General features: G+C 43.1%; 1 protein-coding gene and 1 long non-coding RNA gene across 2 annotated transcripts in view; one reads left to right on the top strand and one right to left on the bottom strand.

Moving 5' to 3' along the window:
* The window catches only part of LOC144670292 (histone H2AX-like), a 297,255-nt gene that overhangs the window by 74,514 nt on the left and 200,878 nt on the right, over positions 1–21,863 (top strand). The window lies entirely within an intron of this gene.
* LOC144670301 (uncharacterized) lies at positions 1,514–20,499 on the bottom strand. Its single transcript, XR_013573844.1, has 3 exons — positions 20,016–20,499; positions 19,582–19,679; positions 1,514–3,336 (listed from the first exon to the last, which is right to left on the bottom strand). It is a non-coding gene; the product is annotated as an uncharacterized LOC144670301 (long non-coding RNA).

Here is a 21,863-nt window from a genome sequence, read left to right as displayed (position 1 = left end):
TACTTGGCCTCAGTTTTTAACCAGGTAAACTGACCATGATTAATGTCATTCCAACTAGATTTCAAGACATCTAACAAAGAAAGGAGGGGAGAGCAGTGAAACATGGAAATGGTAAATCGTTGGAACTAGATGAATTACATCCATGTGTGCTAAAACAGAGAAGGAAGATCCCCCGGGAGAGATGCATTCAGATCTAGACCTCACACCTCAAGGTGCTTAGGATGGGGCGCAGGGCACACTTTCTCCAGACTAATACTGAGTTCAAAGGATTAAACGATGATAATTGATTGTGTAGACTAGCTTTGTACTCACTTTAACTAGAACAGATTAAGAGATGATATTTGGAAATGTTTGAGCTGATTATAGGATTAAATAGGATAGAGAGAAACTAATTCTTCAGGTGGGTGAATCCTGAAGACGGTATTCCCCTAACATTAGAGCGAGGCCCCTCATCTCTGCCACCGCTATATCTCCCTTTCTGATTGTTTCAGTCCCAATTCATTCTCTATCACTATTTCTGCACCTCTTGCTCTCCCCTTTCTCTATAGCCATCTCACTTTCTTGGTCTCTCCTCCTTCTCTCTGCTTTGATTATCATTTTCTCCTCTCATCCACATTCTCCATCTTTTGCCTTCTCTGCCACTATCTCCTTTCTCCCACCTGTCTTTCCATACCTAGTTCACTGTGTCTCATTCTATCTTCTCTTGTTAAGAATCTATCTTCCTCTCTCTCAGTTACATTTATTTTCTTCTTCACACTCTGTAATCCTCTGTCTTCACTCTGTCTTGTTATATTTCACTCTGTTCCTCCCCCCCCCACCCCACACTCTCTCTCTTCCCATGTCTACCTTATAAATTGTCAAAATTGCTCATGCATCAGGTCAGGTTCCACATGAACCCACCCTGTGCTCCAAGCACATTATATGTGATGAGCTCAGCTTCTCCATTCCCTGTTTTTAATGAGCTGGCCTGGATGTTCCAGGCTCCGTCGTGGCTTCAAGAACTGCAACATTTTGCTAAAAGCCAGAGGAACATTTGCTTTTGATTCCAATGTTTGCTGCACCTTCTGCCTCCCCATCTCCTAGATTCAATTCATGACATCATCACTAGGCGATATAGCCACCAGCTTATGTAAATGTGCTGCCTGGGGAATGTAAAAACACAGGACACAGTCTTATATTGTGGGTCAGCCATTATGGACTAAGATTAAAATAAATTTCTTCACTGAAAGGGTTGTGAATCTTTGGCATTTCTTATCCCAGGCATTGAGCATATTCAAGAGATAATTTGACAGATGTTTGGATACCAAGGTGATAAAGGGATATGGGGGTAGGTCACGAAGATGGAGATAAGGTAAAATGTTGGCCATTATCATACTGATTGGCAGCACAGGCTCTGGAGTAGTCTACTCCTGCTCTGATTTCTGATGTTTTCTTCATGTCCACATGCCTGTGATGTGTTTTGTTTGGTATATCTGATTAACCTTGTTTTTTTTTTTTCTTTATTTTTGTCTGGCTATCTGTACAATTGAATGAGTTTATTCAGTTTGCAAACTCATCTGAAACATTTGAATAGCTGGCAGGGAGTTGATCCTGATCTGTGGAGCTTATCTCCATACAGTACACAGGGTGAAGCACAAGGAAGAGTGAAGACCATCCAGGTTCAATAACACAAAAAATACCATTCTACAGGATAGATAATATTGGAAAGGCATTGGAGGGAAATACTTAAACAAAGCTATGGAATGAGTAAAATTCAGAGCATAAAATTCATGGGAGATTTCAAAGCAAGTGTTTTGTCAGGAAGATGATGGGAAAGTTGAAAACTGGAATTGGGTAGTTACCCTGCGTTCAGGCTGCATTTCTTCCCCAGAACCTCGGAAGCCCAACAAGAGATGAATCACTGCTGCATCTAGGAGTTTAAAATGAAGCAGAACAGATAAGAACATTAAAGTTTCAGTGAAAATCGAGGCAATAATACTCACAGCCAAATAAAATGTATACAATAATTGAAGAAGATTCTAGTAAGGAAAGGCAGAAATGTAATATATAGAAAAAGCTTAATATTAGGAGATGGGAATACAACTTGGAAAGATAAACTGGAAAGAATATTAATGGGCAAAGATATAACAGCAGTGAGGATTAATTCAAATGGAGATCAGTGGACTTCAGGAGAAATAAATTGCATGAAAAAGATACAGCGCAGCCAATGCTTCTTCTTGAGCTCTCTGCCCAAAGGCAGACTGACCCACAACATCACAATCTACATTATGGGAAGTGTAAAGAGGCAGCTCCTGAATCCACCCCAACTGAAGCGGGGATTGAATCCTGTGTTGTTGACAACAACCTGTTTCACACCAGCTTTCCAGCCAACTGAGTCCCCATGGAATACTAGTTGCTGTGGCTGCCTGCATTTTTACATGTATTATGGCCCAGTGATGGTAAATGCTGAGCTGCTCAAATCTCAGAAACTTGAAACCCTGCCACAGCTGTTCTTGCAATTTGTATTTTTTATTTCGAGATGCGGGCCTTGAATTCAGTAGTAATAAGACAACTGAGTCTTAGAGGGTTTTTACCAAACTAAATTAAACATGTATTAATAAAATAAACAATTGTAAGCACATACATAGGACTAAAAATTACGACTATAATAACTCCTCGAATCCTTAATTAATCTAGCTCACAGTTACACCTCCGGTAAGGCAACAGTAAAACAACAGAGATTTCAACAGACCCAGGCAAAGCAGACAATACCCTGGACAGCAATATTTAAAATGGATTCTCTTAGCTTCAGTTCCTGGAGACAGCAGCTTGGTGCATAGAGGCTGGAGGCTTTTCACACTTGTTAGACCTTAGAAGCCTTCTTCTCACATATGACCTCATCTGTTTTATACAGGTTTCTCGCATTTTAACGTAAATTCCATTGTTCCAATATGTCTTTGCAACTTTTTCCATAATATAAATTTTCCATAGTACTCCCATTATCAGTAATCTTTGGGAAATATGAACACACTGTTTGGCTTAACCTCTGTTGGCTCAGTGTAGCATCTTACAATCTCTTTGAAATTCACGACTTTGGTTTCTCTAAAAATGCAAATGTTCTTCACACCTCACATTCTAAAACTTCATCCATATTTATGTACTTAGCATTTCAAACCTAGTTTCCCTTCGGATACATCAGAGCACCCAGACCAGCTGTCTATAATTCAATTCAGCGGCATCTGTAACAGCTGCTTCCATGATACAGATCACTGCCTCCTCCAGAGGGCTCAGGTGATGCAGGCGTGCATGTCCTCCTCTGATTCTGCTCCGCTCCCTGTGGTTATGGATCACATTGTCCTGTGAAAGATCGAATAGAGAATGTCAGTGAGTGTGCTGAGTGTTTGAGTGATGTGGGTATCACAGTTGGAGGAGGTGGAGTTGTGTGAAGTCTGTGAGAGCTGTGTGCGAGGTAGGCAGCATTTCTGAGTGTTTGAGGCGGAGCATCTGAATGTTAAACCCAAATCCTGACCGCCCGGGATTGCTAATGGGTGAGTGATGGGAGTGTGGTGTATGAAGCAGTGTGAGAGGTGGCTGCTGTGGTGTGTAGGGAATGTCACGTGAAGATGTGGCAAACAGTCAGGATGATACCAATCAACTACAACAGGACAGAGATAGACTAGTAGAATGGGCAGGCAAGTGGGAGATGGAATTTCATACAGAGAAGTTTGAGGTGATGCAGTTTAGAAGAAGGGATGGGGGAGGAAATCAGTTCAAAATAGTATGCAAGGTCATAGGGATGTGGGGGTTTATGTACATGGGTCTTTGAAGGTGGCAGGAGGTTTTGAGAATAATTAGCAAAACATTTGGAACTTTGGGCTCCATAGATAGAGGTATTGAGTACAAAAACAGGGAAGTTATGATGAACATTTATAAAGCCCTGGTTAGGCCACAATTAGACTATTGCATCCAGTTTTGGTCACTATGCTTTAGGAATGAAGTGAGGGTCCCCGAGAGGGTTCAGAGGAGATTTCCCGGAATGGTTCCAGGGATAAGGGATTTCAGCTGGAAGGTTAGGTTGGAGAAGCTGGAGGTTGGAGCTGGGGTTGTTCTCCTTGCTGAGAGGGAGATTGAGAGTAGGTTTGATAGAAGTGGACAAGATTATGACAGTGTCAGATAAGGTAGACAAGAAAACCTGTTCCCATCAGCAAATCGTACAAGAACTCAGGTACACAGATTTACAGATTATGGGGGCGGGGAGGGGGAGTTGTAGAGTTTGGGGGAGGGAGAAATGAAGCACATTTTATTTTTGACTCAGCAAGTGGTGATGACCTGGAAGTCGCTGCCTTCGAGGTTAGTAAAAGCAGAGATAAACAATGGTTTCAAAAGGAACTTGTTTGAACACTTGGGGGAATTAAACATGCAGGGATATGGTCATCGAGCAGGTCAATGGGACTGGCTGGATTGCCCTACACAGAGCTGGCTTGGACTCTTCTGTGCTCTATGACATCATCATTCCTGACCAAAGTGAGGGAATTGAGCTTCAGGTGACCCTGCTGTCAGCTCATTGGGGTTAGACTCTGGGAATTGACCATCATAATTGCCTTCTGATGGTGTTGCTTTAGGGTCTCCGGCACAGAGCACCCCCACCCCACACTTCCCCATACACTGCAGAGAAGTGGGCTCTCTCTTCCATCCAAGCCCAGGACTGTTGCCTTTAGAGCTGCATCCAAGAACCTGGGATCCCTTTCTCTTCCGTGTTGCTCCATTTCGAGTGCTTTGTTTTACAGGCAATTTTTGCAAATCGGCAGCAGCTTCCTTACAATTAGTGCAGTTCCTCTTTAAGAGGGGCAGGCTCGCTGGAACAGTAGCCATGCAAAACTGCTTTTCCCCCCCTTTCAGGTATTCAGCAACCTAACCTCACAGTGAGCTCTTGCCTGAAGGCTACACTCATGAAAATGAGTATAGAGCAAGAAGGGCAACACTTTTTACCCATAATAAGTTCAGTGAGTGACTCACTCTGTGTGTGTGTGTGTGAGATTATAAAAACAGCAAATTCTCCGAGATTAGATACAGAACATTTCTACTCCAGCATCCTGATACTGTCTGTGAGGAACTCCATGGAAGATAATGAAAACTCTCTTCCTGCTGATTCAATTTCTGCTCCTGACTCAGCCAAGTCCGACTGCAGGGAATGGGTTTCTCCATCCTGATAGTAAACACCGGCACATTTCCCCAATCCCTTCACAGCCAGTGTTCAGACAGGATTCTTTTCAAACTACATTATTCTCTTTGAATTTCACAGTTTAATTGTTTGAACATCACAATATAATTGGTTGAATTGTTATTTATGAAAGACTGAAGAATTTAATGTAAACCAGTTGCACAGGTAAATTCCCTGAATGATTAGTCACTATCTGAGCGGCTGGAGGGGATGGTGGGTGTTGAGGGCTGATCCAAACAGACCAGCAAGAAAAGGGCAGTGCCGAGTTGGTGGATCACAGCCGGATGAGTTACTCAGTTGGGAGACTCTGTAATTGGCCTCAGTACCCAGGAACCACAGAGGAGTAACTCCCAGTTGCTGCTCCCCATCGCTGCTCCCTGCTGCAGTGTGAGAGTGCAGATTGTGTGTGAGGACAGAGTCGGCTGTTCCCTCAGTCCCTTTCCTCCACACGCACTGTCCAGTCTAACAGGTGAAGAATGAGGAATTCGGAGCGATACTGGAGGTGTCTGTGGGATCAATCCCCAGGCATGAGTCAGCTTTTCATAATGAGGGCAAGGAGTGAGAGTAAGAGGGTTTAAGACAGGTTTATTTAAATTGATTAATACTGCAGCTTTCACACAGATTGGGGTGTGAGAACACAGATTGTGTCGATAATAGAAGTGGTTAATTTATCCATTGTCACTCTGCCTCAGTTGGGATTTGAGTGAACAAATTGTGGGTTGATGTCCCACTCCAGTAGATCCAGACCAGCACTGGGGGAGTGCTGCACTGTTGGAGGTGTCATGTTTTGGATGAAAAGTTAAACTGAGACCCTGTCTACCTGTGAATGCCAAAGGTTATATCTGGTACATTATTTGAAGAGCTGGCAGTTCTCCCAGTGTCTTGGAACAACATCACTCTCTCAACCAACATGTCCAGAAACTCCTCACCCCGTCAAATCTCATTCACTCTTTGTGAGACTTTGCTGAAAGCTGATTGGCTGCAATGTTTCCTATAAAACAGTGTCAGTACTTCAGAAGCAATCCCCAGTCTGTGAAACTCTTTGGACTCTTCTCATGACAGGAAGGGTTCGATATAAATGTCTGATCTTTCATTTCACTCTCTCTGGTCTGAGATTGTGGGTGTGGTGGGGTCCAATCTGAGAAAAATCCCTTGGACTGCCCTTCAGGACAGAGAGTGAATGTGTACAGGTTGAGGGGAGGGAGGGATGCGTGGGTTTTAATTGAAAATAAAAGGGGTAAGGTTGATGTGTGATCTGAGAGAAGATAGGGGTCTTAGGGTGTCAGCACTCTGACCATCCACAGAGCAAGCGATCTCACAAATATCAGAGGTGGGAGAAGGAGTGAAGGCTGTGGAAGGTGTTTAATGGGATGAGGAAAGTGGGTCGGGAATTGGTTCATGGGGTGGAGAAGGGTTTCAAAGGGAGGATCAGTAGCCAAGTGGGGGGAGAAGGGGTGGGGAAGAGGAATGTTTTCGAACGTACGAACATATGAAGATAGGAATTCGGAGCAGGAGTCGGTCAATCAGGCCCTCGAGCCTGCTCTGCCATTTGATAAGATCATGATCGATCTGATCGCGGCCTCAACTCCACATTCTGCCTGTCCCCATAACCTTTCACTCCCTTGTTAGTCAGGGAAAAAAATCACCCTGTCTGCTGCAATTTCAATAAGATGGACATTGTTGCAGATTGAAGGAGCATCTCCTTCACTCCCATTGAGGGAGCAGGAGAATCCAGCGGAAATTGCTCACTTTTCATGGCTTCCTGGGAATTGACCAAGTTTGGCTGGAAGCAGCAGCGAGACAGGGACTGGAATAGTCGGCCCTCAGATTACAAAGCTGATCCTTTCCCAATGGGTCAGAGGCAGGGGAAAGGGCTTTACCTGGTGGAGAAGAGTTTCAGTGGGTGGGGAAGGAGATCAGGAGGAGGAGACGAGGGTGCAGTGTTGATGGGAGGGGGGTTGGGGCTCGTTCAGTGGTGCAGGGCTGGAGACGGGTTTCAGAGGGTGCAGCCATCACATACAAAATGGGCAGAGTGGCCTCTTCAGTGTTTTCTGTGACTCCTTTCTATGTTTCTATGAAAAATGCAAAATATTGCATGTATGTATTTTCCTTCACAAACTCAGAACATCCCAAAGAGCTTTACAGACAATGAATTCCTTTTAAAGTGTGGTCACTGCTGTGGGAAATACAGAAACTACATTTCACTGATGCCAATTAAAACAACAACTGGACTGTGTAAAGCCAGAGGGTGAGAGAGGAGGAACCCGGGTGAGAGGAAGGGGGAAACAAATGGAGGGAATGGGATCCAGGTAGGGGAAGGAGGAAAGCAAGATACAGGCAGAGTGGTTTCGGGAGGGAATTCCAGAGCTTAGGGCCCAGGAACTGAAGGCACAGCCACCAATGATGGAGTGATTAAAATCAGGGATGTCCTGAAATTAGTGGAGCTCAGATTTCTCAGAGCATTGTCGGCCTGGAGGAGATTCCAGAGATAGGGAGAGGTGAGGTCATGAAGGGATTTGAATACAAGGGTGAGAATTTTATAATTGAGACCAGGAGTCGGTGTAGGTTAACGTGCACAGGGGTGATGGGTGACCGCCATTTGGAGTGAAATCAGATCCAGGAAGCAGAGTTTTGGATGAGCTTCACTCTCTGGAGGGTGAAAAATGGGAGGTTGGCCGGGAGTGTGTTTGAATGGTCAAGTCTAGAGGTAACAAAAGCATGGACGAGGGTTTGAGCAGTGGATGAAGGTTTCAGGTACAGGTGAGTTGAGGCCTGGTGACATGGGAAGGTTGTGGCATAGTGGTTTTGGTAATTATTGGTAATTAACTAGATTGGTAATCCAGAGTCCTCGGGTAATGCCCTGGGGAGTCTGGGTTCGAATCCCACCACAGCAGATGGTGGATATTGAATTCAATATAAAAAAAGTCTAATGATGGCCATGAAACCATTGTCAATTGTTGTAAAAACCCATCTGGTTCACTAATTCCCTTTAGGGAAGGAAATCTGCCGTCCTTACCTGGTCTGGCCTACATGTGAGCCTCAAGGGCAATTAGGGATGGACAATAAATGCTGGCCTAGCCAGCGACACTCACATTAAAATAAAATGTGCAATGTTACAGACCTAGAAATAGGTGATCTTGGTGAAGGAACTGGTATGTGGTCAGAAGCTCATTTCAGGGTGAAGTGAGGTGCTGAGGTTATGAGAGTTTGTTTCAGTCTCAGACAGTGACCAGGGAGAGGGATAGAGTCAGTGACTGGGAATGGAATTTGTAGTGTGGTCTTTGGTCTTCTGAATATTTAGTTGGGGGAATTTTCTGCTTATCCAGTAAAACATGTTGGATAAGAAGTCTGGTCATTTAATGACAGTGGAGGGGTTGTGAGAGGTGATGGTGAGCTGGAGCTGGAGCTGGGTGTTATCAGCATACATGTGATAACTAACACTGTGTTTTCAGATAATGTCACCAAGGGACAGCATATAGATGAGAAATAGGAGGAGCCAAGGATAGATCCCTGGGGGATTCCAGAGGTAACAAGAGCAGGAGTGGGAAGAGAAGCCATTGCAGGTGATACTCTGGAAAGATTAGAATGGGAGCAGGCGAGTGCAGTCTGACCCAGCTGGTCAATCCCTCCTCATCCTTCTCGACCTTTAACACTGTTGACTTCACCATCCTCCTCCAGTGCCTTTCCACTGTCAGGTCAGTGTTCACAGCAGATGAGAGATGATAATGTACCTGACATTCCACGGAAATCAATGATGATTCAAGGACTAGGGGTCAGTAAAGTTAACAAGTGTAGCGAAGACATGAATTCTTGATCACCTGTATCTCAGGAGGCAGCACATCCACCTCAATATGTGCGGTGAGTGTGACAGGATAGGGACATTCTGCTCTGTTAGGAACACCCAGACTAACTGTAAGAGAGAAGCTGTAATTCAAACCAAAGAATGAGGGATATCCGCTCAGAGTAAACTGAGCCTGAGAGAGAGCTCAGGGAAATCCCAGCCCTGTATGTGCTGAATGAGCTACTTTCTCTAGGTGTGGTGCAGAGACACACAGGCACACAGTCTCTATTCCCAGCCTGTGCTCAGTGAGGTGCTCTCACCCAGGCACTGAAACCCACATATGGGGCACAGGAAGATCCCAGTCTCTGTGCTGAGTGGTCTGACTCCAGGGGTTTGATGAATTACAGCAACACCTCCACTGGTGAGGCTGGTGAACTGCAGCATGACATGTTTACATAGGAAGCTGCCATTGGAAACCGTGAGCAGAGAATTCCAAAGATTCACAGTGATGAAATTTCCCCTCATCTCAGTCCTAAATGAGACAGTGCTCGTGTTTTAGATTCCCCAATCAGCAGAAACAATCTCCCAGTTTTTACCGCATCAAGCCCCATTCAGAATCTTGTATGTTTCAATGAGATCACCTCTCGTTCTTCCAAACACTAGAGAGAAAAAAAAGCCCAATTTGATCAGCGTCTCATCGTAGGACAATCGCCACATCCCAGCGACCACTTTAGTGAAACTTTGCTTCGGTTTTAAAATTCACTCCCAATTCAGTTTGATTGTTTCTTCTATGTGAAACTGTCTGTAATGGTCAGGTAGGAAGACCCATTCACAACATTCTGTAACGGGACCCAGTCCAATTCAATCATTGTAAAGATAACACATCACAGATTAGAGATTGATGCCTGGTGACAGGAGCAGCCGAGGGAGTGAATCCAGAGTCCAGGCTTCTGGTGCAAGAAGTAAGAAAGTAACATTAAAGTTTCTGCACTCCAGTGGTTTAAAGTTAATGAATTAACATTTCCCAATAAGTAAACACACTGGAAAAGGAGAAGACTGACACATTCCCTTAACTGAGTGGGAGGAGGTGGAACATTAACAGGTGAGGCCAAGAAATTGGACAAAGGGTCAGGGACCAATGTTCAGTTTACACCACAAACACTGAATAGAGAAACAGACATTCCGCTGGGAGAGAAACTGCATTTTGGAGAAACATGTGATTGGATTGGAAAGCATTGGAAAATTGACCTACATTCCTCCAGCAAGATATTTATCATTAACTCAATATGGGAAATGATGGTGCAGCTTATTCAGGGAGATTGTGGGTGGTTCTTAAAAGCGCCGTTGTGTTTTGAATGTTTTTCAGTCCATTGTGGGGTTTTACTTGGAGCTGGTGTACTTGGTCACCGCCTTTGTCCCTTCCGACACGGCGTGCTTGGCCAGTTCCCCGGGCAGCAGCAGGCGCACGGCAGTCTGGATCTCCCGGGAGCTGATGGTGCTGCGCTTGTTGTAATGGGCCAGGCGGGAAGCCTCACCCGTGATGCGCTCGAAAATATCGCTCACGAACGAGTTCATGATGCTCATGGCCTCGGAGGAGATGCCGGTGTCGGGGTGAACCTGCTTCATCACTTTGTAGATGTAGATGGAGTAACTCTCCTTCCCCAAATTTTCCTGAATAATCCTGTCCTTTACTCAGAGGTTTCTTTCACCCTTTTTTGGTAGCTGTTTCCTTCTTCTCTTCTTTTTTTGCCTCCAGAAATAAATTTTATTCATAAAACGTATAGGAGTACATTGCAAACCATTTCAACTTGAAAATTACCGCAAATGCAACAAAGTTCAACATGTCCCCACCCCTAGGTGCCTCTCCACAGTTGTAATTCCCCTGATGTTTATAATATATGTTCCATGTCAGGAATACAGCCCAAGGGCATTTTTTTTCAAACTGAAACATTACAGAAACTGCAACAGAATTCAACTTGCCTTCATGCAGCAAGTTCCTCTCTGAGGTGCATCAATCCAATTTCTGTTACTCTTGATATTCAGAAAGTACAATCAATGTCAGGCATACAGCCCCAGGGTGCTATAAAATTCTTCAGGTCCTCAGTGCACTATGGGTGAAAGGCATTCAGCAGTGACATTTCCCCATTGAACCTCTGTGGTGGCTGTTCCAAGATTTAATGTGTTCCTCAGCACATAGTCTTGGATCTTGGAATGTGCCAGTCTATATCACTCAAAAGATAGGCAAGTTTCGGGCAGACCAAAGAGCTGATGATCCTCCAGCTGCAGTTGATGTTTATCTTGGTGTGTGTCCCTGGGATCAGGCCATAGAGCACTGAGTCCTACATCACAGAGCTGCTCAGGATGAACCTCGACAAACACCACTGCATCTCTAGCCAGACCTTCTTGGAAAAGGTACATCCCAGAAGGTGCAGAACAATGGTCTCTTCTCCACTACAGCCACCGAGTGTGATGAGCAGAAGGGGAGAGACTTTGGGCTTGGAGGAAGGACATGATGGGGAGGACCTTTCTCACCACCAGCCAAGCTACATCCTAGAGGTTGTTTGAAAGTTCTGGTGATGAGGCTATCTGCCAAAAGACTTTGATAGTTCACTGAGCAAGCTATCTGACAGAATCTACCATCGCCTTATCCTGCTGTACCTGTAGATCATTACGTGGGTACCACTGCTGGATGGAGCTGTCCTCAAAGATGTTTTTCTGCATTAAATTTTCCACAAGTGACCCATCCTCGTGACACCGGGTCAGGTAGAACCTCAGCACATATTGACACTTGCTGTTTGCTTCCTGAGGGTCTACGCACAGCTTGATGCAGCCACACACAACAGGGCCATTAGGATGAGGGTGATGTTGGTCACATTTTGTCCCCATTTATCTAGAGGTTTGTATGCCATGTCCCTGTGAACATGGTCCATTTTCAACCTCCAGATAAAGCAGAAGATAGTTCGGGTGATCACCACGGTGTAGGAGTGATGAAAGGGCCAAACCTGCACCATGTACAACACCAAGAGTGTTTCATACCTGATGACCAGTTTCTTAGCAGTGATGGAGAGGGAGCGTCGCTCCCGCATGCCCAGTTTTTCTTTGACCATAGCTTCTTGCTCCTTTCAGTCTCCAGTGCAGGCCCAGGACCATATCCCCAGCACCTTCAGGCAGCCTGACCTGACAGTGAAGGGGACAAAGAAATGGTCAGCCTAGGTCCCCAAAGAACATGACATCACTCTTGCCACAATTTAGCTTGGCTCCCGAGGCCAGTTTGAACCAATCACCGGTCTGTACACTATCATTGGATCCAAGCAGAAGACGATGACGTTGTCCATATACAGGGAGGCTTTGACCTGAGTGCCTCCGCTGCCTGGGATTGTCACCCTTCTTATACCCGAATCCTTCCTGATGGACTCAGCAAAAGGTTCTATGCAAAATATGAACAGGAGAGGGGAGAGAGTGCTTCAGATTTATCAGAAAGATTTCCAATTCTCACCCATTGGCTGAAACTGCACTACTGAGGTTTCTGTAGAGCAGCTGGACCCAACTGCAGATTCCCTCTCCAAACTCCAATTTGGAGGGCTGATCCATCAAGTAGGCGTGTGATATTCTGCCATAGGCCTTCTCCTGGCCCAAGCTGATGAGGTAGGTCTCCAGTCGCCCCCATCCTGCAATTATTTCCCTGAGTAGTGACAGGCTATCAGATATCTTCTTGCCATGTACAACGCAGATCTAGTCAGGGTGGATCACCAGCCCCAGAGCCCATTGGAAATGGCCTTGGACAGAATTTTGTAGTCCACATTCAGCAGTGAAATGGATCACACATTTCTAATTTCTTCCCTTTCCCGCTATTCAGTGATTGGATTTCTATTCTGTCTCTTCAGATATTTGTCCTCTGTAGCTATGTGAATGTGGCCTATCAGTAACTGATAGTTGGATAAAACTTTTAATCTATGTCAGTTTGTGGCAGTTGATTACAACAATTAATTCATAACATTTCATCTCCAATTTATGTTTTTTTAAATCTCCATACCATGCAGCTTCAAAGGAAGTGTTTTCCTGTGTTCCTGTCAGTCTCTCCTATGTCAGTCTGTATTTTAATCTGCATCTGTCAGTCTCTGCTACATGAGTGTGGGTTTGACTCTGTCTCTTTCCATCTCCCAAATGTGGATGTGGCTTTTCATCTGCTATTGTCAGTTCCTGATAGGTGACGATCTGTTTTTGTTTGTATTTGCCAATCTCTGTTCAGTGAATGCAGGTTTTGTTTCCATCAATCACTGATGTGTGTGTGTGGGTTTTACTCCTTGTCTGTCAGTAGGTAATTTTGTATTTTATTCTGTACTGTTGGTATTTGGTATGGAAAGTGTTTTTTTTACTCCATATTTCTCAGTCTGTGGTATGGTGTGCAATTTGTCTGTACATGCTCATTTCTGATATGTGAAGGTTTTTTTTACCCTGTGCATATCAATATTTGGCATAATTGGGTGTTTTTTTTTGCAGCTTCTAGTTTCTTATTTTGAGTGTGGCTTTACTGTGTTTCTAGCAGTGTCAGGTATGTGTGAATGAGTGTTTTTTAAAAACTCCCTGTGTCTATAAGTTTCTCATATGTGAATGTGACTTTGACAATCTACCTGTCAGGTTTGGTAGGTGTGAGTGTTTTGCACAATGCAGCTGTCAGTTTGTGTTGAGCCAGTAATGGTCTTACATCATCCCTGTTAATTTCTAGCATATGTGTAAGTGTTTTATTTTGGACAAGTTGGTTGCTTGCCAGTGAGTTTAGTTTCACATTGTGTCTTTCTGTAGTTTGAGAGTGTGGGCTTTATTCTGTATCTCTTGTTTTGTTTTGAGATGAGTGGGCATTTTATGGTATTATAATATCCATTTCTGGAATGTCAATGTGCCTTTTATACTGAATTGGTCAGTGTCTGATGTGTGAGCATGCCCTTTACCTGCAATTTTCTGTTATGAGTGTGGGTTTTAGTCTGCCTATCATTTTCTGTCATGTAATTGTGGGATATACACTATTCCTATTAACTTCTCTCATGCAATTGTCACATTTAATCTTAAAAAAATAAGAACATAATAAATAGGACCAAGAGCAGGTTATCCGGCCCCTTGAATATGCTCCGCTATTCAAAAAGACCATGGCTGATATAACTGTGACCTTTGCTGCCTGGTCCCCAAAGCCTCGACTCCCTCGTCAATCAGAAATCAGCCCAACACAGCTTTGAATTTATTCAAAGGCCCAGCCTCCACTGCTCTCCGGGGATGAGAATTCCAAAGTCTAACCATCCTTTGGGAGAAAAAATCCTTCTCATTGCAGTCTAAAATGGGAGACACTTTATTTGTAAGCTGTGGACCAGAGTTCTAGACTCCTCATGAGGGGGAACGTCCTCCCAGAATCTGCCCCGTCAAGTCCCCTCGGAAACTTATATTTCTAAATAAGATCACCTCCCATTCTTCTCAACTCCACTGAGTATTGGCCTAAATCGAGCAACTTTTCCTCATACGACCAATTTGTCTCATCTATGTCAATGTTGGTTTTACTCTGATTCCCTCACTGTCCGATATGTGATTGTGGGCTTTGTCCTGTAACTTTTGGTTCCTGCTAAGTGTATGGATTTTAATCTCTATCTGTTAGACTCTGCTATGGTCGTAAGCATTTCCTGATTTATTATATATGCATGATAAAAAACTCTATAACCGTCAGTAAGTGGTATGACTGTGTGGATTTATATTCAATATGTGATTTCCTGCCATGTTAGTGTTGTTTTCACTCTGTACAAGTCAGTATTTTGGAAGACTGGGTTATATACTGCGCCTGTCAAACTTTTAAGTGGGGCAATGTGCTTTAATCTGTTTCTCTCAATCTCTTTTATGCAAGTACCTTATTTTATACCCACCTGTCCGTTTCTGAAAAATGGGTGTAATCTGAATTGTGTCCTGCCCAGTTTCTGGTTCAGTGAGAATTAGTTTGCTCTATCTCCATCTGCTTCTGCTATGAGAATCTGGGCTTTATTGTACAAGTCACTTACTGATGAGTGATTGTGGATTTTAACTGTTTCAGTTTTGGACTGTGGACTTAACTATTTGTGCCTATTTTTGTTACATGAGTGTGTATTTTATTTTGTTCCTGTCGTTCTTTGCTGTTGTGAATGCTGGCTTTGCTTTGGGTCTGTCAATTTCTTAAACATGTATCTGGGTTTTCCTTTGTACTTGGACATTTCCAGTGTGGGAGAAAAGGCCTTACTCTTGATATGTTAATTTCTGACAGGTGAATATGGGATTGCTGTGAACCTCAGTGTCTAATTTGTTATTTTTAGCTTTAATCTTTACCTGGCAGTTTCCAGTCTGTGAATCAGGATTTTCTTTTGCACCTGTCAGTTACAGCTACGTGAGTGTCTATTTTTCTCTGTACAAGTTAGTCTCTGGTATGGAAGAAAGGTTTTTCTCCTGTACCTTTTAAATTCTGGCAAGTCAATGTGTGGTCGCTCTGTGCCTGTCAGTTCGTTGAATGATATTTTGGATTTAACTCTGCAATTGTGTGTATCTGATATGAGAAAGTTGATCTAATTCTGTACCTGTCAGTTACTGTAACAGAATATGTTTTTATTCGGTATCTCTTCATTTTGTTTAATGAGATGTAGGTTTTACTATGAATCTTTTAACCTGTAGAATGTAGATGTTGCTATGATTCGGTGTCTGTGTCTGATTGGTGAACATTTGTATTCATTTCCCTGTCTGTTCAAAACCTGTGAAAGTTGATTTTATTAAGGACCTCTCAGTAATTGGGATGTGACTGTGGGTTCTGTGCTTTGCCTGCACGTCTACGTTAAGTGAGTGTGGCTTTTTCCCTGCAATGGGATATCTCGCTCGAGTGTGACCATCTTTTTTTTTTGTGCTTGTTAGTTTTTGGTAAATGATTGAAAGGTTTAATCTTACTTCGCCACACAACTACTACCGCTTCAGGAACAGGTCAAAGCAGGTCCACAGTGAGTAACTGACCTTTTCACTCCCTAAAGCCTATTCTGCAACTTACAGACTACAAGTAAGGAGTGTGATTAAATACTTTCCACTACTGAGTGCACTCCCAACAACACTCATGCAGATCAATAATATTCTGGACAAAGTGTTTGATTGACACACAATTCATGAGTCCATTCCCTCCCCCACTGTCACACAGTTTGTACCATCTATGAGATCTACTGCAGCAACTCAAGAAGACTTCTTCAACTGTGTCCTCCAAACCCGCAACCGATTATACCTAGAAGAATATGGACAAAAAGTGCCTGGAACAACACAACCTGCAAAGTCACCCCCAAATCAAACACCATCCTGACTTGGCAATATGTCACCATTCAGTCATCATCACTGGGTCAAAACCCTGGAACTTGCTACCTAACAACAAATTTGCCACACCTATGGATGACAGACAGCATCAGACAGAAGGCAGTCCACCACCGCCTTCAAAATGACAATTAGGGAGGAGCAAAACTCCTGGACTTTCTAGTGACACAAACATCCAAAGAACAAATGGAACAGTATTAGTAACTGCTCTATGTGTGAAATACATTTGTTCAGTATCTGTTTATCACTGGTTCCATATGTGAGTTAGTAATTCATCCTGTATCTGCCAGTTACCGCAAGTGAATGGTTGTGAGATTCATTATGTGCTCATCATTCTCTGCTTCACTTTGAGAGTTTTGGACTAATTCATTAGCCGTTAATTGTCTGCCTCTATCATGTCCTGGTAAAGAATGTGCTGTTGAAATAATGCTATATCTGACTGTTTCCGGTAATGAATGCAATTCTGAGATTCCTGCTGTAACTTCTGGTTCTGTGAACTGTACATGAGTGAGATTTGTTCTGTATCTGTCACTCTCCTTTGTTTTTTTGTATGATGGTGGAATTCATTCTCCAGCTGCAAATCTTGTACCATGTGAAAGCTAGGATTCACTCTGCATCTGTCAATCTCTGAACTGAATGTGTGTGAGAGATTTATTGTGTGCTGATATCAATCTGTACCTCCCAGTCTCTGCTCTGCTCTGTGAGTGTGGTCACATTCACTGTCTGTCACTGTTGTGGTGTGACTGTGGGATTCATTCTGTGATTGTCAGCCCTTGGGACTCAGCAAGTGTGAGAGTCAATCTGCATCTCTCCATTTCTCATCCATTATTAGGTTAATTATGTAACTGTCATTCATTGGGGCTATGTTGTTACAACCATAATTCTCCATCTGTTAGTCTCTGATTTGAGATGAGAGTGTGGGATATATTCTGTATCTGACAGACTCTGGCCATGTGTGTCAGTGTGGGTTATTTTCTCTTTCTGCCATTCTCTGGTACTGAACAGGACAGGTAATTTAGTTCTGTATCTGTCAGTCTCGTGTGCTTTTTGTGAAAGAGTTTTTAATAATGTATCTGTCGATGTTACTGTGTGTGAACATGAGATGAATTATGTACCTGTCAGTCTATGGAACTGAATGTGGTTTTGTGATCCATTCCATCTGTCAGTCTCCAGAATTACAACTGAATATGGACCTCTTTCTGAAGCTGCCAGTATCTGGAAGTGAGTGTGAGTTTGACATTAGTTCTGCTGTCATCAGTCTCTGAATAATTATATGTGTCCCTGATTCATTGTGTATATATCAGTCTCTGGTATTTTATCTAAATATTGTTTTCCTTCCGTATCTGTCAGTTGTGGTACTGTGAATGAGTGCAGGATGAACTACATAAATGTTATTCTTTGATCCTGTGATTGTGGTATTCAATTTGCTTCATGTTTTCTACTGTGAAATGAAAAGTGCGTTTTATTCTATGTTTTCTTTCAGTTTCCTGTGGAGTGTAATACTGTTGCATTCAATCTGCATTTGTCAGTCTCTTGAGTTACATGTGAATGCCTTATTCATTCTGTATCATTCATCTCCTACAAAACTCAAGAAGCTTGACACAATCCAGGGCAAAGCAGCCTCATTGTTTGGTGCCACATCCACAAACATCAACTCCCTCCACCACTGATGCACAGTAGTAGCAGTGTGAACCATCTACCAGATGCACTGCAGGAACTCACCAAGCCTCCTTGGGCAGCACCTTCCAAACCCATGGCCACTAACATCTAGAAGGACAGGAGCAGCAGACACATAGGAACACCACCATTTATAGGTTGCCCTCCAATTCATTCACCATCCTGACTTGGAACTATATCGCTGTTCCTTCACTGTCGCTGGGTCAAAATCCTAGAACTCTCTTCCTAAAAGCCTTGTGGGTGTAGCTACACCACATCGACTGAAGAGGTTAAAGGTGGCAGCTCACCACCACCTTCTCAAGGGTAATTAGGGATGGGCAATAAATGCTGGCATAGCCAGCGATGCCCACATCCCATGAGTGAATAAAACCAAAAGTCCCTGCGACATTACACAAGAGTGGGATTAATTCTGACTCTAACATTTGTGAGTGCGGCATTCAGCCTTTAGCTGTCCATTTCTGAAAATAATTATGAGGCTGGGGTTGATTTTCTTTTCCTGTCTTCATCTACTACTGTGTGTGAACGAGATTTGTCTTGTGCCTGTCAGTCTGGACACTTTAAATTGTGCTGCTCATTCTGTGTCATTGCCTTGCAAAGTGCCTGATTGGGGTGTTTATATGTACCTGTCACTATGCAGTACTGCATGGGATTGAGAGGTTCATTCTCTACTTTTCAATCTCAACTGCTCGATGTGAATGAGATATTTTTGGCCATCAGTCTCAGGTACAGTAAGTGAATGTGAACTTTCTGATACCTTTGTCAGCCCCTGGTACTATATGTGACATTCTGCACCTTTCTGCCAATGACAATGTGTATGAAAGTCACTTTAATTTTGTATTTTTCAGTCTCCGGATTGAATGTGTGCTTGGAATTAATTGTTTCTATGTCTATCTCTTGCATTTATTCTCTATCTATGCATCTCTGGTGTTGTATGTAACTGTGTGATTTCATAAATTACTGTATCAATATTTGGTTTACCTTTGGTTTATTGTAAAATATGAGTACAATGTTTTTTTCATAGCCAAAGGTTACATTCATTTTTTTTGTGTGAGTTGTGTAGTGCTGTTCAATTTGTATATCTGTGAAAACGAATTGAAATGATAGCATAATAATCGATCTGATACATGGTCTGGTATGTAATTCATGCAATTTGTTAAAAGGGAATTGACTCTTTAACTCTACATTCTAGTCTAACACTTAGTGAGATTTTGGAACTGGTACTTAATCTGTAGCTCAGTCTACACTCTGGGGTGCGCAACAGCAATTCATTCTGTATCTTACAATTGGGTAAATGTTGTCTGATGTAGTTAATAATTGGTATTTAATTTGTGGCCAAGGCGACACTATGTACTTAAAACAAATAGTGGGCTTGCTTTGCCCTGGGATTGATGAATCTAGTTCTCAGGTGTACTGGGTTGGAGCGAAATGGAAACAACTTCTCCAACCAATGATTTGTTTGAATATTTTATTGAAAGGGCGCCTCTCAACGTCGCGAGTATGTGGGTCTCTATACCGTTTCATTTTGGACTAAAGACTTGGCAGTATCTCTGTGCTTTGTGAGTGATATTGTACTTACTGTGAGTTGGAACCGTCAGGCTGCACTTTTCCTTGTTTTGAAGAATCATCTGATTCCTTCAATTCTTTCCATACACACAGAAAACAAAACTCCTTCACCTGAAGAATAGGTAAGTAGAAGATACAAAAGTGATCTTTTTTTTTCAAATAATAATTATTATGAAGAATCAACAAAGCAAAACCAGCAGCACATCAGTGTCTGAGCCCACCGCAGTACTGGAGCAATCTGATTCTGCTCATCTGTTATTTTGAGCAGATTTACAAGTTTGTGACATTGAGAAACAACCTGTCCTGTGCACTGCTCCTTGAATTAGACTATCCGATGGAGGAGTGACTTTGGCAAGGGTCAGATTTCTGTTTGCAACTCCCTTTGAACTAACTGTACACCCGGAAACAAGCAGGTACTGTTTAAAATGTCTCTTTCACACTTCTCACCTGGTGCCTGAAATTGATCTTCTTTGTGTAACTGGAAACATTGTTACTGTGCGGCTATTTTCCCCGCCATTCTCTGTCCAATAACAAGGGACAGTGGGAGCCGGAACTAAGCCAGGAAGCTTCACTCGGGTTTGGGGAGAGAAAGCAGCAATGATCTTCAATGGCGAGTTCTTCTCACTCTGTCCAGACACTGCTCGAGAATGGCCTCTCCCTTCCCCCCGCTCACTCCATGTTCCGGGAGCAGCTCGTGTTCCAGGGAGCCCATTAAAAACAGCCGCCGCCTCCGCCTCAGCTGCCCGGACACTCAATGCCAATCTCTGAGCATATCTGCGGACGCGGCTCCAAACCGATGCGCTGCTTTAAGCAGATGCTGTTTGTTCACTTCCCTCTGGGGCGGTGATGTCTCCGATCGCTGCTGAATTAAACCCTATTCCGCTCACTGAGTGAATGACGCTCTCAGCCATTGTTGGGGGAGGGGTTGCGCATGCGCCGTCAACCTTATGGTGACGACACCGGGGACGTGTATAAACAGCGCATGCGCATATCTCCGCAGCAATTCAGCGGTAAAATCAATGGGAATTTCGCCCATTTCACTCTCATCACAGAGAGAACAAAATCCCCGAACCTGTGTCGGCGCGGGGGGCAAGGGGCGTCGGGTGCGAGTGGACGTGTGGCGGAAGCGGGGACCATTCGCGTTGGAAGCTCAGGTTTTGTCCCATTTCGATATTCAATTTGCGTCCATCCCCTGCAGATTGTTATTAAATTGTCTCTCATCCCGTTAAATTTAGACTTTCTACAATTTCGGGTATTAGTTTTTGTTTAGTTTTCACATTTTTCAAAGTTGAAATTGAATTTGATTCCATTATGCTCACTCGTAATAAAATCATTGGTCATAGAGTCAATTACTCAATACTAACTGTATTATGGCCGACCGCTTTGTTAGTCTGGAATATATGATGCCAGAAATATATCTTGTGTGTAAGCAAGACATTAACTGCTTTCAGGCTGAGCTACCCTGCTCGATGGATTTTATCAGAATAGGGGTCTCTTAAAGCAATTTACTGAGTTACAACCTTCCATAATCACTGAATCAATATATTATGTCACTTCATTGCTTGTGTCAGGAGGCCTATACAAAAGGATCCTTTCAATTCGAATCACCCTGTTGTTTATTGATTCTGATTATTTATATTCCTCTCTTACAAATGCTGCAATAAGGCTACCCTTCCTCATTTTCCATTTGCCCCATGTTTTCCAAAATTGTTGCAACCTGGAATAATTATGACCAGCTTGTAGCAGTTTCTCTGTAATGGGCATGATTTCATAGTGCCGAAGCTGAATTTTGAAATTCTTATTCATTCAATGTTTTCTTGTTAAATGTATTTCGTAAGCTCTGTGTGTCAGTACATAAGACGCTTCTTCTGGCATGATACTTTGTTTTGTCCTTGTGCCCTGATGTTACCTTTTTCATTCTGTTTAAGTTTTGAATTCTGTTATTTGTCACTACGATGTTGCATACCTCAGTAATGTGTTATGCACAGCTGATGGTAAATGCTGAGCTGCTCAAATCCCAAAGGGAAACTTGAAATAACTGTCACGACTGTTTTGCAATATCCATATACTTCGAGATGCATGCTTCGTATTCAGTAGCAACAAGACCACCAAATCTCATAGGTTTCTTACAAAACTAAATTAAAACTTTATTATATATAAAAAAGATTTTAAGCACATACATAGGTTTACAAATTACATCTATGATAACTCGTAGCTCCCCTAGTTAATCTAACTCCAAGCTACCTCTCCATTAAGGCAACAGTAAAACACATAGATTTTAAAAGGCCCAGGCAA

Source organism: Cetorhinus maximus, chromosome 31 (assembly GCF_964194155.1).
Source record: "Cetorhinus maximus chromosome 31, sCetMax3.hap1.1, whole genome shotgun sequence".
NCBI lineage: Eukaryota > Metazoa > Chordata > Chondrichthyes > Lamniformes > Cetorhinidae > Cetorhinus > Cetorhinus maximus.
The sequence above is the reverse complement of the archived record's forward strand: the minus strand, read 5'-3'. Positions and strand labels throughout refer to the sequence as shown.